General features: G+C 42.1%; 1 protein-coding gene across 1 annotated transcript in view; it reads right to left on the bottom strand.

Annotated features, from left to right (window-relative positions):
- The window catches only part of SUSD6 (sushi domain containing 6), a 124,773-nt gene extending 121,600 nt beyond the window's left edge, over positions 1-3,173 (bottom strand). The window contains exon 1 of the mRNA XM_036734218.1: positions 2,964-3,173. The gene's annotated coding sequence lies outside the window, so the exon portion shown is untranslated. The remainder of the gene's footprint in view (positions 1-2,963) is intronic.
- Positions 3,174-13,757: the final 10,584 nt, after the last annotated feature.

Below are 13,757 nucleotides of genomic sequence, written 5' to 3'. Positions count from 1 at the left end.
CTTCTTTTCCAATTCTGTCACTAGAATGAGGAAGTTTATATGCAAACAGTATTTAAATAAAAGAATGTTCTTCTGAGGGTTGACAGAAGATGGGATCTGCAGATAGCACTTGGAAGTAGGTGGACAGGAGAAGGGAAGAAACAGTTAAACAGAAGGAGCCAAAAAGTGTGTTTTTTTTTTCCTTGAGGAGAGGGTGGATGTGAGTGACAGGTAGAACAATTACCAGTGCCTAGAACTAGAAAAGATTACTCTTTAGTCTTATGACCCCTGAATGAAATTCTTTCCTAAAAGTATCACTCTGAAGTCCAGAAAAAGAGCTATGCATCACAAGAAGCCTAAAAACTTTTACAACAACAACAGAATGTACCAAGCTCACCAAGAAATAGGAAGAAGGCACTAAAGCTGTGTCAGCCTGAATGCTGTATCATTTTAATCCAGCTTTCCTCCTCAATACGAACTGTCTCTCCATCACTGCTCTTTCTCACTACTCATCAACTCCCTTCATGGAAAAAATAAACTCCACAAAGTCACAAAACGCCCTCCAAAAAAGACACTGAAAAGCCAAGGCCTCAACTGTAAAACCCAGATGATACTGAAAATATGTAAGGGCAGAGACCTGCTCTTTTGAATGATTCTGCTCACTATGAAAACTTACAAACTGGAAGCATTTTTTAAAAATTAAGTTATTTGTTTTTATGAGTCATTTTCGAAGTGTTTGCAGAGCCTTCTGTCCATTCCGTCCAGCTGCAGGTAGCAAAAGAAACCCCATATGGCATACCTAACATATCGTTTAGTATATGGACACTGATATAGCAGAGGAAAGTAAATCAGATAAACTGATCCACACATCTCCATCATAGAAGAGAGGTGTGCAGATAACAAAAGAGCCAAGGAATGACAAAGGCCATATATGTAGTCAGAGGTGCTACTAAAAAGCTAGAAGACGAGCTATAGGACAATCTTATTACCAAGGAAACAGTTTGAAAATAGAACCATAACATATCAAACAACATTTATCAAGCACTGGAAGAAACAAAGATATAAGTGAAATAGTTCTCCACTACCAAGAGGCTTATGTTGTATACAGAGAGACAAAATACAGGATATACACATAGAAACATACTAAAGATATACAAGGTGATGTAAGAGGAGGAACTAGAAGTTACATGGGAGGGAGAGGGAAAGCTGGAAAAGCCTTATGCTAGCCTAAAGCCTCTTTTTTTACTTGAGGGATAAACGTCTACAATTCTGTATAATGCTTCAATAGATTAAGAGATCCAAAACTTCATTTGAAGTTTTTTTCAACCAAATCCTGGCCTGTGGTGAGATCTGGGAATAAAATTTCTAAAACAGGTGGATGAGCATCTATGCTATCTATTTAGATAGCATTATACACGAATACAGAGAGTCCTAAAAGTCTTAGTGCAGTTTAAGACCTTTTGGGATACACTGTATGCAGTTTTTTTAACAGTATTTTTTTCTAATTACATGTAAACAAAGTTTTCAACATTCATTTCTATAAGATTTTGAGTTTCAAACTTTTTTCTCCTGCCCTCTCTCCCCTCTGCCCTCCCCATGATGGTAAGCAATCTGATATAGTTCGTGTATGCACTTTTTAGTTCAACAAGAGAAGGGAAGAGAGAAGAACAATTACTAAATGAATAAAGACACTTCCTCTCAGTAGAAAATCAATGGCCTTTAACCTCCTATGAGCAGCAGTTCTTAAGCTCAGCTGTAGCAAGATTGCTACTAAAGAAAAACAACCAACTTTTTTAAAAGTGGCTTCCCTGAAATGATTGAACTCTCTATTAAGCTTGTCCCTCACTTCTGATTCCACAACATACTTCCACTTGGTATTTGTCTATTCACAGGTTCATTTGTTTTTTTTTTTCTCAGTTTCAGACACTGCATAGCCACCCTGCATAGGGCAGTCCAACTGTACCCATTCATATCCAGAACTGCTAAAAACCAAGATTCTGTTTTCTTTTTCTCTTGAGAGTCTCAAAAAAACAGGAAGTGGTTTCATCGAGACTCTTACTAAGATAATAAAAGTTTTTGAGACTGAAACTTAAGTGAGACATTGACAGTTTCCTCCTACCATTACAAGGTTTCCTCAGGAAATCCTCTGTATAATTAAATCAAACTGCTTGCAACGACAGACTAAAACTGAAGGAGGATCTAAAATGTATTAATCAGGTCAATACTGGGGGGGAATGAGACAAAAAGGCTTTTCCAACCTCTTCTTACATAGGAGACAAGAAGAAGCTTTCATTTTCCGGTGTCTAACTTGGAGAAGCCTGAGTTCCTAAGTCTCAGTTCAAACTCCAGACTATAAGACTGTGAGATCCTGAGGGCTGGAACTGCCTTTTGTTTTGCCTTTCTCAGTATCCCGGGAGCTCGAGCCTGGCACACAGTAGGCACTTAATAAATGTTTGCAGACTTTAGAACTGCCCCCCTTTTTGCATATCTCGGTTTCGTCTCTGCACCAAAAAAGGTGCACAGTCTTATGCCTCCTCCCCCCACATCCCGGTCTTGAGTGTGTGTGTGTGTGTGTGTGTATAATTTTACCCCCGATGCACCTTCCTCCGATGCCCGCCTCTTGTACTACGCAGCGGGCTGTCCCCACTCCGCACTAACCTCACTTGTCAATATCTCAGCCCCCGACCCCGCAGTTCCCAGGACTTCCCCCGGCCCTGTGTTGCATCCCCCCATCCCAAGCAGTGACAGCTGAGACAGAGCCTGCAGAGGAGACGCGAGCCAAGTTATCCCACCCACCGGCCTCCTTCCCCCGAGGGAAATGTGCACCCACCGCCTCCGGGGATTGGCCGCTACCAGGTGACCGGCGGGGATAGGAAGGAGACGCCACCGCCTCCGGCTGCTCCAGGGGCGTTTAAGGGACACAAAACCCCCCACCCCCAGGTCCCCGTCATCTCGGGTTTCCCTTCCCGGGAGTGACAACTCACCCTGGAGCAACCGGGCAAAGAGTAGGAGCGGCGCCCTCTGGCCAGACGTCGGCTGGTCCAGGATGCCCGCCCGCCGCCACCTCCGCGGGCTCCGCAGCCCAGTCTCAGCCGCCAGGCCCCGCGTGCCCTTGTCCGTCCGCCTCGCGCAGGCAGTAGCTGCGGAGGGGAGGGGGAGGGGAGCCTGACGCAGGACTAGGAGAATGGAAGCCGGCGGAGGCGACCGCGTCACCGCCCCAGCTGAGCAGTACTGAGCGGAGGGCGGGGAAGAGCCTTTCCCGAGATAAGCCGGGAGGGCGGGGTCGGGAGCCGGTGGAGGAGGGGGACGGGGCTGGAGGGCTGGGGGGTGGGGAGCACCGCTGAGCGAAGGGAAGAAGGAAGGCGGGAGGGGGGGCGGGGCACCAAAAGGGACGTAACAACCGCAGAACGTTTGCGCTCCAGTGGCCAACCAGCGCGAGACACCGGTAGGGCTCCGCCGCGGCCGCCGCCTGCACGCATGAGCAGGAAACGCGCACACGCAGTCAGAAGGGGGCGGGGCCCCCAGGGGCCCTCAGGGGCCTGAGCCCTCCCTGGAGCTTGGGGTGGCCGAGGTAACCACGTATGAGGGAAATGATTAAATTTATTGGCATATACAATAAACCCTACAGCTGTTTGCATCTTTTAAAAAAACCCACCAAGTATGCAGTGATCCTTTTGCTGCCATCACTCTTTTGAGCACTAGGTTCACGAGATTTTGACACATTTTTAATTCATCATGAGACCACGATTTTGTCACATTGTATATAAAGTGCACCTTTGACAAGCATTCCATTTTCCAAATATACCTTAATAATAAAAGTGAGATACAAACACTGAGTAATAGTTTCTGTGAGATAAAAACCTGAAGGTTTAATTCTCTGTAGTTGAGGGATATAATTGATGCGGTGCTTGTGCTTGGACCCTAATTCTAACATCACATTTCCCCTTAGCCTCTGCCTGGGTGCCTGTGGCAGAATTCCAATTTCAGAACACATCTAGTTCTCAAACATATTCTTTCCCAGGCAGCCTCTCTAGCTAGAGATCAGTGCGCCCCAAAATTATCTCTGCTTCTTTCTCAGTAAGCAGCTATGCTACTAAGGATATATATATATATATATATGTATATGCTATATGTTACTGAATATATAAATACATATCAGTATCTGTCTATAGTAGTAGAATATCTAGATTCTGTAGAATTTGGTTTCCCAAACCTGCCCTTTTTAGATAGATGATAGGTTTGCAAAGTACTTCACAAATATCTCATGTTATCCTCATAACACCCTGAGAAGTAGATGCTATTATTATCCGCATTTTACAAATAAGGAAACTCATGAAAATAGCAGTTAAGTGACACCCAGATGACTCAGAAAGTGTCTGAGGTGGAATTTGAACACAAGTCGTCTGAACTACTAGGTCCAACACTATTCATGGAGCTACCTTAGATTATAGCTTTGATTACATATAGCCCATAAATTTTCTACATATTTTAAATAAGGCTAGTTTCCAAACTTTTGAAGCATCTTTATCTTGATCTCTTGAATAAATTTTGTAATCTTTCTTGATGTGTGGCCTGGCGCAAGATTATATAGTAGTATTCCATTTCTATTTGGGAATTTAATTCCAGAACAATTCTACTTCTTAGTATATAAATATATTTATCTTGATTAATCATTCCCTCAATTTAGACAAGACTTCAAGGAAATAAAAAATATCCAAAACATTTTGGGGGTAGAGAATGGATGTTTTCTGTCTGATGAAAATCCCTGGATCTTACAGACTCACTTGGACTTTTGATAATAAGTTTTAGAGCCTTAAATGATAAAGCAAGTTTCATCAGTAAGATGTATTTACTAGTCTTCTCACTGTTGTTCCAACTTCAAGAAGCCTATGATACGCTGTGTAAAAAAACAGTAACAACCCTTCCTGCTACCCAAATCTTTCTAGAAGTATTTTCTTATTTTTTGAAGATTCACTAGGATATTTTGTAGCAGCAGTTTGACAGCTCTTATTGTTTCTTATTTTTGGCCACATTTAATGTTGTGCTTTGGTTTAACTGATCCTGTTTCATTGTGGGCTTGAATGATTCTTGAAATGGTATACTTCCTCCCACCAACAATCACCACAATATCACTGAAGTGTGATCTTTAAGAGGTACAACTTTTGCATGTTTCCTTAGAATAAGAACCATTCTTTTAAAACACAGAATTAAAAACACGACAAAAGAGAACAACAAATTACATGTATATGATATGAAATCCAGCACAACTGACAGAGAACTAAAGAAAGGTAGGGAAACCAGCTAGACTGCTCTGGTCAAGGTCAAATGTTCTGAGTCAGTCTACTGTCAGAAGTAGCATAAACAATGGCCATTGCTGTCATAAAATGAAATAATCTCAAAATTATTCCTTGTGCCTAGGCAATTTGTATGCCCATATATCTTCCAAAGTCCTGTGAAGAATTTGAGCGTCCTTGCTTCCTTAATGATTATGTAGAGGGAGAAATGAACCCAGGGATGCAGAAATCCCAAACCAAAATTCCCAAGGCAAGGCCACCTGGAATGAATTCGCGGACCCAAGCATTCTTTAAGTCAAGGAGGCAAAGATTTATTATGCTTTAATAAAGCAAGCAAGAGTTCTTAGGGAACCTGCAACCATACAGGGCTACAGGGAAAGTTTAAGTACAAGATTTAGGGATGAAACCTGTCAATCAGGTGTGGGTGGGGTGATAGCCCAAAGGGAGGGGCTAGCAGGAGGTGTGGTTTTGCCTGTGTAAGGTCACTAAGTCACCAGGAGTTCAGGGCTAGCTAGAGAAACTGGCTAGGTTCCATCAAGTGCCTTGGTAGTCAAGATTAATGTAAGGGAGTATACACTTGAACTATGTGTAGGACACATGTTAGACTCAGTATATGGTCAGTTATCAACACCTGAATCAATCTATAATTGGGCATAGCTGCTTACTGAGAAAGAAGCAGAGATAATTTTGGGGCGCACTGATCTTTAGCTAGAGAGGCTGCCTGGGAAAGAATATGTTTGAGAACTAGATGTGTTCTGAAATTGGAATTCTGCCACAGGCACCCAGGCAGAGGCTAAGGGGAAATGTGATGTTAGAATTAGGGTCCAAGCACAAGCACCCCATCAATTATATCCCTCAACTACAGAGAATTAAACCTTCAGGTTTTTATCTCACAGAAACTATTACTCAGTGTTTGTATCTCACTTTTTATTTTACAAAGTATTTGGCAATGTTATTTCCAACTCTATTAAGTGTCTCCAAATTACAAAATACAGTGCTAGATACTATAGGCAGCTTGAAACAAGGCATTGTAGCCCTAGATTTCAAGTTTTAAATGAGGAAAAAGATGTAGAGGAGTTAATAGTAATTCAGATTCATATATGTAATCTCGTTCCCACCCAAGCTGAGGGATGGGGAGAAGGGCACTCCTATGCACAGGGCTATGTACTTTGAAGGAGACACAACTCCAAATGGTAGAGAGAATGCCAACCTGTTGCTTCAGACCTATGTAAGGGGGAGAGTTGGTACCATAACTTTTGGGGGGAGAGGCATGTTTGAACATAGATCTTCTTTGAGAAAAACGTGGAAATATTTTGGAAGTTTCAGGTATGTTGACAAACTGGCTTTCCATCTTTTTATCACTAACATTTTTTTCCAGTGACCCTGTATAGGCATGAATCATGGACATCACAATCTTTAAAGAATCAAATTAACAGATGACCCAAAGAACAATGGGCAGTCGATGATGGGTTTAAATAGACTGCAATCTATTGCCAGAAATGGCTTGTACAAAGGATGTGACATAAAAGATATCATCTAGGAGATGTAAAACAAGAAAAGGAAGTAGGTTGGTTGTTTAGTGAGATGGAGGGATAACAGGTACACAGGTCAAGCCCTCTACTGGTATACACTTGATATTAAAAGACTTAGTGGGAGGTCTTTAGCCAATTGAGTAGATTCTTTATAGAGGATGAGAAAATCTGGATGGCTTGGGATTTGTATAGGACTACAAATCAATTTGACATATCATGCTGAAGTCATGAAGTAGTTAAATGATTTAAGGTAAAATACAAATATTGCTGTTAAGACAACATAAAAATAATAACAACTTGTACTTCAAAAGCACTTTATAATTTTTAAAAAATCAACTCACATTTATATAGCCTTTTCAGGGTTATAAAGTGGTTTCCTCACCATAACCTTGTGAGAAGGCCAGCTCCTCAAATTACTCCCATTTTACATTTACATTTACTGATACTTAGCTGCAATATCTTTCATACGTACTATGTCACTTGATTCTCACTACAATTCTGTGAAAGAAATGGCATTAGTATCCCCATTTTATAAATGAAAAAAAAACTTTCGTTAGGAAAAATTAAGTGATTTGCCCATGATCACCTAGCAAGCAACTGTTCTATTCATCTGAAGTCCACTGTAGGTTTTAGAGTAGGGAAGAGAGGCAAGGGATGGGTAGGAGAGTTTGACTGTTTTTTAGCTTCAGGAATAAGAATCCCCCTAGTAAAGGAAGAGCAGGTTAGTCAGGGACAAGATGTCTTCCAACCCACTTGCTTGAGCACCACCCCTGCAGGAGTTTCCCTTTGGCCATCTGGAACTTGGCTCAGCACCCAGGAATGTTCCTTTAGGTAAAAGACAAGATAAAAATTAGACCTGGTGAACCAATAACTCTAACCATAGTGCCATGCATAAGTGTTCTAGGGTCTTCTATGACTTGGGGCCCTCCGGTCATGAACTATGGATTTGTTGGACACCCACAGTTCAATTAGGGGCCTTACAAACTTACAAAATCTAGACGTCCTATTTGTGTAAATGGTGTATATAATCTTTGTCTCCTAACACAGGGATTTGCCTATAATAGGCACTTAAATGTTTGTTGACTGGTGAGCAGTCATTATGAAGAGGTTGCTTTTCTTTAGTGCTCTTCATATATCATTAACGCGGTTCCTTACAATTGTTTTTATGAATCATTCCCTACAATAACCTTGGTGAGGTGAATGAGTCGTGGGGGTGGGGAGGTGGAGGGGAGGAAAAGGATTGGGAGAAACATTTATTAAATGCCTACTATGTGACAAGCACTGTGCCACGTGCTTTACAAATATTATTTGATCCTTGTAACAACTGTAGGAGGTAGACATTCCTATTTTAGAGATGAGGAAACTAAGTGTTTTAAAAAAAAAAACATTTATATAGTGCTTACTGTGTGCGGGCATTGTGCTAAGTACTTTACAATTATTATCTTATCTGATCCACAACCCTGAGAGGTAGATGCTGTTATTATCCACATTTTACAGTTAAGGAAACTGAAGCAAACAGAGGTTCCGTGACTTGCCCAGGGTCATACAAATAGTAAGTATCTGAGGCTGGATTTGAACTCAGATCTTCCTGACTCTAGGCCTATTATTCCAACCACTGCGTCACCAGCTGTTCCACTAGCAGACCTAGCGGTCTCATGTTTTACGCAAAAAGAAATTAGGAAAGGACAGCATATACAAGTTTACAGAGCAGATCAACTGTGTACAGTTAGGATAAGAATCCTGGGGGGTGTCTGGGTAAAGAATGTGAGTCAGGTGGCAGAAAAATTATCGCTCCCGTTTTACAGATGAGGAAATCGAGGCTCAGAGAAATGAAGTGACTTGCCCAAAGTAACCCAGTAAGTGACTTAGCACGAACTCCAATGGAGGACCTTTTTCTATTACATTTCAATCAGAGCAAATACCCCGCTTCTTTTTCTCTGTCTTAGTCTCTTCTTTTACTGAAGTGTAAGTAACGGACTCAGGGAGATGCAATGAGGAAGGGAAGAAGATGGCTCCCTCTGGTTGATGCCGCGAAAGCCCCAAAGACTCTTCTAAAATAACTGCTCCAGAAGATGCTCTCCTCCCAACCCCTCCTTTCTTCTTTCCCCTCCCTCATCAATCAACAAGCATTTATTAAGCTCCTACTTTGCCCAAGCATTGCATGAAATACTGAAGATAGAAATAAAAAAAAAAATGAAAATACCTTTCTTCAAGGAGCTCAGTCAGGACCTAGAGTCAAGAAGACCTAAGTTCAAATTCTGCATCAGACACTTATTAGCTGTGTGACCCCAGCCGAGTCACTTAACCCCTATCTGTCTTAAGGTCCTCAACTGTAAAATGGGAATGATAATAGCCCCTACCTCTCGGGGCTGTTATGAACATCAAATGGGATGATGTCTGTAAAGCGCTTAGCACAATGCCGGTCACATAGTAGGCACTTAATAAGTGGCTTCCTCAAATCCCGTCGAACCTTCGCAAACCTTAAAGTCCAATATAAATGCTAGCTATTATTAATCTACTGGAGAAACACAACATGTTCGCAGATACACAAATACAGGATACGTACAAAATAAATACAAGGTAATTGGGGAAGAGGAACTAATAACTGGGAGAATCAAGAAAGAACTCTTGAAAGAGGTAGACCTTTACCATCTTGGCTGCCTTCACCCTGGCACACCTCTTAAACTGTGGCATCCAGAACCTGACCCACTGTTCTGTCATTTTGCAGATATCGCTTTGCCTTTGTATTCCATCCAGGCCATCTTAGCCATCTGCCCTTCCCTGAGTATATACCACCCCCATCTCCCACCCTTCTACCTTTTGCTCTAGGCACAGTAATCAAACCAAAAGTACCATTGCAAAGGACGGAGCCAAGATGGCTGAGTAAAGGCAGGAACTTGGCTGAGCTTTCTCCCAAACTCCTCCAAATACCTTTAAAAAGTGACTCTAAACAAATTCTAGAGCAGGAGACCCACAAAAAGATAGAGTGAAACAAATTTCTAGCCCAAGACAGCCTGGAAGGTCAATAGGAAAGGTTGGTTGCACCAGGGTGAGAGAGACACACAGTCCAGCACAGTCCGGGCTGGTGTAGAACAGGCCCCAGCAAACTTGGAGCAGACCTTGGGGCGACTGAATCACTGGCAACAGTGGCAATTTCCAGACTTCTCAGTCCACAGTCACCAAAGACAACTTATGAAGTCAGGATGAAAGGTTTGTCGGACATGGATGAGAGTGCAGTGCAGTCCAGCACAGGCTGTGCCAGCATAGCCACAACCCCAGCAAACCAGGAGTGAGCCTTGGGAATGACTGAATCAGCAGTGGCAGCAGCTGCTTCTGGATCTTTCAGTCCATTGGGGCCTCTTCGCTAACACTAAGGCAGGACTCTGTTGCTTTGCCCATACTTGGATGCGGTTTGCGGTCCTAGGTGGCAGACCTGGGGCAAGGAGGAGCACTAGCATAGTAGAGCTTGTGGCAGCAATGGAGGGAGGGCCCTCCTCACAGTTCCAGGGCAGAAAAGAGTGCTTATGGTCACTCAAAGCCCAGAGTACAGGCCAGGAGAGAAGTAAATACCTCTCCTTAGATCATACTACCTTGGAAGAACTGAAAACTTACAGGTCCCTACAAGTATCTCTGAAAACAGCAGCATGAAACCTCTGAAGCTTGAGACAGTTTGCCCTCTACCCTGGAAGCAGAACCCTACATTAACAAAGAATTAATAAGTCAAATAATAGTTTGGGAAATTGAGCAAACTTATATAGACTATAGAAACTTATTTTGGTGACAATGAAGGTCAAAACACACACTCAAAAGAAGACAACAAAGTCAAAGCTCTATACAAAGCTTTCAAGAAAAATATGAATTGGTGTCAGGCCACAGAAGTGCTCAAAAAGGATTTTGAAAATCAAGTAAGAGAAGTAGAGGAAAAAATGGGAAGACAAATGAGAGGAATGAAAGAAACTCATGGAAAAAGAGTCAACAGCTTGGTAAACGAGACCCAGAAAAATACTCAAGAAATAACACCTTAAAAAACTGACTGGGCCAAATGGTAAAAGAGCTCCAAAAAGCCAATGAGGAGAAGAATGCCTTAAAAAACAGAATTCGCCAAATGGAAAAGGAGGTTCAAAAGCTCATTGAAGAAAGTAATTCCTTAAAAATTAGAATGGAGCAAATGGAAGCTAATTACTTTATGAGAAATCAAGAAATCATAGCAGGGCGGAGCCAAGATGGCAGAGTGAAAGCAGGGACATGCCCAAGCTCTCTCACAAATTCTTTCAGATACCTCTTGAAAACTGAATCTGAACAGATTTGAGAAAGGTAGAATCCACTAGGAGACAGAGTGTGGCAGATTTCCAAGCTAGGAGAATCTGGGAAGTCAGCAAAAGCAATCTGTTTCACCTGACTGAGACAGCAAGTTCTACAGAACTACCCTCAAGCATACCAGAACATCATACCAGAAGGAGAGCAGGCCCAGCCCTCCTGCTGCAGTGGTGATCCCCAGGCCTCCCAGCCCAGGATGAGAGTCTCTCAGAGCTAGGTGAGACAGAAGCACAGAGCCTGCAGCAGCAGCAGTAGCAGTAGCAGCAACTATTCCTGGGGCTATTAGCCCACAGTCTAAAGGTTTGAAACTCACCTTCTTGAGCCATGATGACTGACTAAACTCTAAGAGATCTCATCCCTCCCTTGAATAACCCAGAGAATACTGCCCTAGGAGAAACCCTGGAATAGAGGATGCAGAAGTAGGCGTTCAGTAGTCTTTTAGTTCAGGAAGCTAGGGAGACCCTCTCTTGAAGTGATGGAAGGAGACCAGCACAGGAAGAGAGGCATCCCAGCAAGCCCTACCTTAGCAGACCACAGGGAGTTGCTGAGCCCCAGGGGGTGGGGGTGGGGGTGGGGTGGAACTGGCAGGCACCAACACCAGGACCCCAGGTGTGCCTTTACACAGCCAGGGGAGTTTGCAGACACCAGCGCAAACTGACCACCAAGACCGCTTATGCTATAAAGCACAGCCCTAGGGGAAGAGGAGACTTCCAGCAGCCAGACCACCTCTCTCCTACACCTCATGCTGTGAGTGTGTAACCCCAGTATAATGCCAGGGAAATTCAGAAAGACTCACTGGGCCTTGATCCTTGGCACTCCAGCCAGCTCCAGCTCAGTATCAGGTGAGCTGCACCAGTATATAGCTTCTTGTAAAGTAAAAAAAGACCATTGAATCATCTTATGGGGACAGAGAAGCTCAAAATATGAATTCAGAAGAGGACAGCATTGACACTATACCCACTTCTGAAACTTCAAAAGGCAATATGATCTGGTCTCAAGCCCAAAAAGCATTCCTGAAAGAGCTCAAGGAGGATTTAAAAAGCCAAATTAGAGAGGTAAAAGAAAAATTACAGAATCTAACAGGAGAAAATGAATCCTTGAAAAGTAAAATTGGCCAAGTGAAAAGAGATATGCAGACAGACTTCATATTAACCTGGAAAGACTTATATGAACTGATGCTGAGTGAGGGGAGCAAAACCAGGAAAACATTATACACAATTACAGATATATAGTTTCTGTGATGTTTAACTTTGATAGACTTGGCTCTTCTCAACAATACAAAGTTCAAAGACAGCTCCAAAAGACTCATGATGGAAAAAGCTATGCAAATCCAGAGAAATAATTATGGAGTCTGAATGCAGATTGAAGCAAACTAGTTACTCTTTCTTATTTCCCTTCTTTTTTGGTTTTGTTTCTTCTTTCCCATGATTCATTCCATTGGTTATAACTCTTCTTTTCAACTTGACTTTTATGTAAATAAATTTAATGTCAAGGTATATGTAGAATCTATATCAGATTACACGCTGTCTTGCAGGGGAGGAGGGAGGTAGCAGAGGGGGAGAAAATTTGGAACTCAAAAACTTGTGGAACTGAGTATTGTAAACTAAAAATAAAAATAAAAAATGAAAAAAAAAAAAAGAAATCATTCTCAAAAGTATTTTGCTTCTGACTACCTCCTCCCCCTATCTGCCCTGCCTTCTATCAACCCCCCCCATTCCCCCCTCTTCTTTCCTGTAGGGTAAGAGAGATTTCTACACCCAATTAAGTGTGTATATTATTCCCTCTTTGACACAATTCTAATGAGAGTAAGGTTCACTCAGTCCCCCTCACTTACCCCCCTTCCCATCCACTGTAAAAGCTTCTTCTTACCTCTTTTACCCCATTCTACCTCTCCCTTTCTTGTTCTCCTACTATATTCCTGCGTCACCTCTTAATTTTATTTTTTACATAGCATCCCTTCATGTTCAACTCACACCTATGCCCTCTCCAATATCATCTTTCCATGTAAGATGTAAACAGTTTAACTTTAATAACTTTTGAGAAGGGACAGGGTGAAAGGAGGGAGAGAATAGAATAAACAGGAGGGAGAATAGGATGGAGGAAAATATAGTTAGTCTTTCACAATATGACTTATGGAAATGTTTTACATGACTACATATGTATAACCTATATTGAATTGATTACCTTCTCAATGAGGGCAGGTGTGGGGAAGAAGGAAGGGAGAGAAGCTGAAACTCAAAGTTTTAAAAATGAATGTTAAAATTGTCTTTACATGTAACTGGGGAAAAATAAAATACTAAATAAGAAAAAAAGTATTGTTGCTTCTGGAAAGGGTAGATCAGTTGACTGCCCTGGGAATCCTCTCACCAACCTTGTGTCTACAAAAACCTAAAATTTCCTTCCCTGGACACCACTCCTCCACAAGTTTTGTTTTCCCCTATTATAATATACGCTCCTTCATAGGGACTGGGACTGTCACACTTTTTTGCATTCTTATCTTTTTCATTCATTGATTCAGTACTTCAGTATTTCAGATCCCATTAGCCTTTTTGGCTGCAAAAATCACATTGCTGAATCATATTACTCTTGCAATCCTAAAATCCCCAGGTCTTATCTAAACTTTCATCTAACCCTG

The sequence above is a fragment of the Trichosurus vulpecula genome, chromosome 8 (genome assembly GCF_011100635.1).
Source record: "Trichosurus vulpecula isolate mTriVul1 chromosome 8, mTriVul1.pri, whole genome shotgun sequence".
Taxonomy (NCBI): domain Eukaryota; kingdom Metazoa; phylum Chordata; class Mammalia; order Diprotodontia; family Phalangeridae; genus Trichosurus; species Trichosurus vulpecula.
Note: the sequence above shows the minus strand (reverse complement) of the source record. Positions and strands in the feature narration are given on the sequence as shown.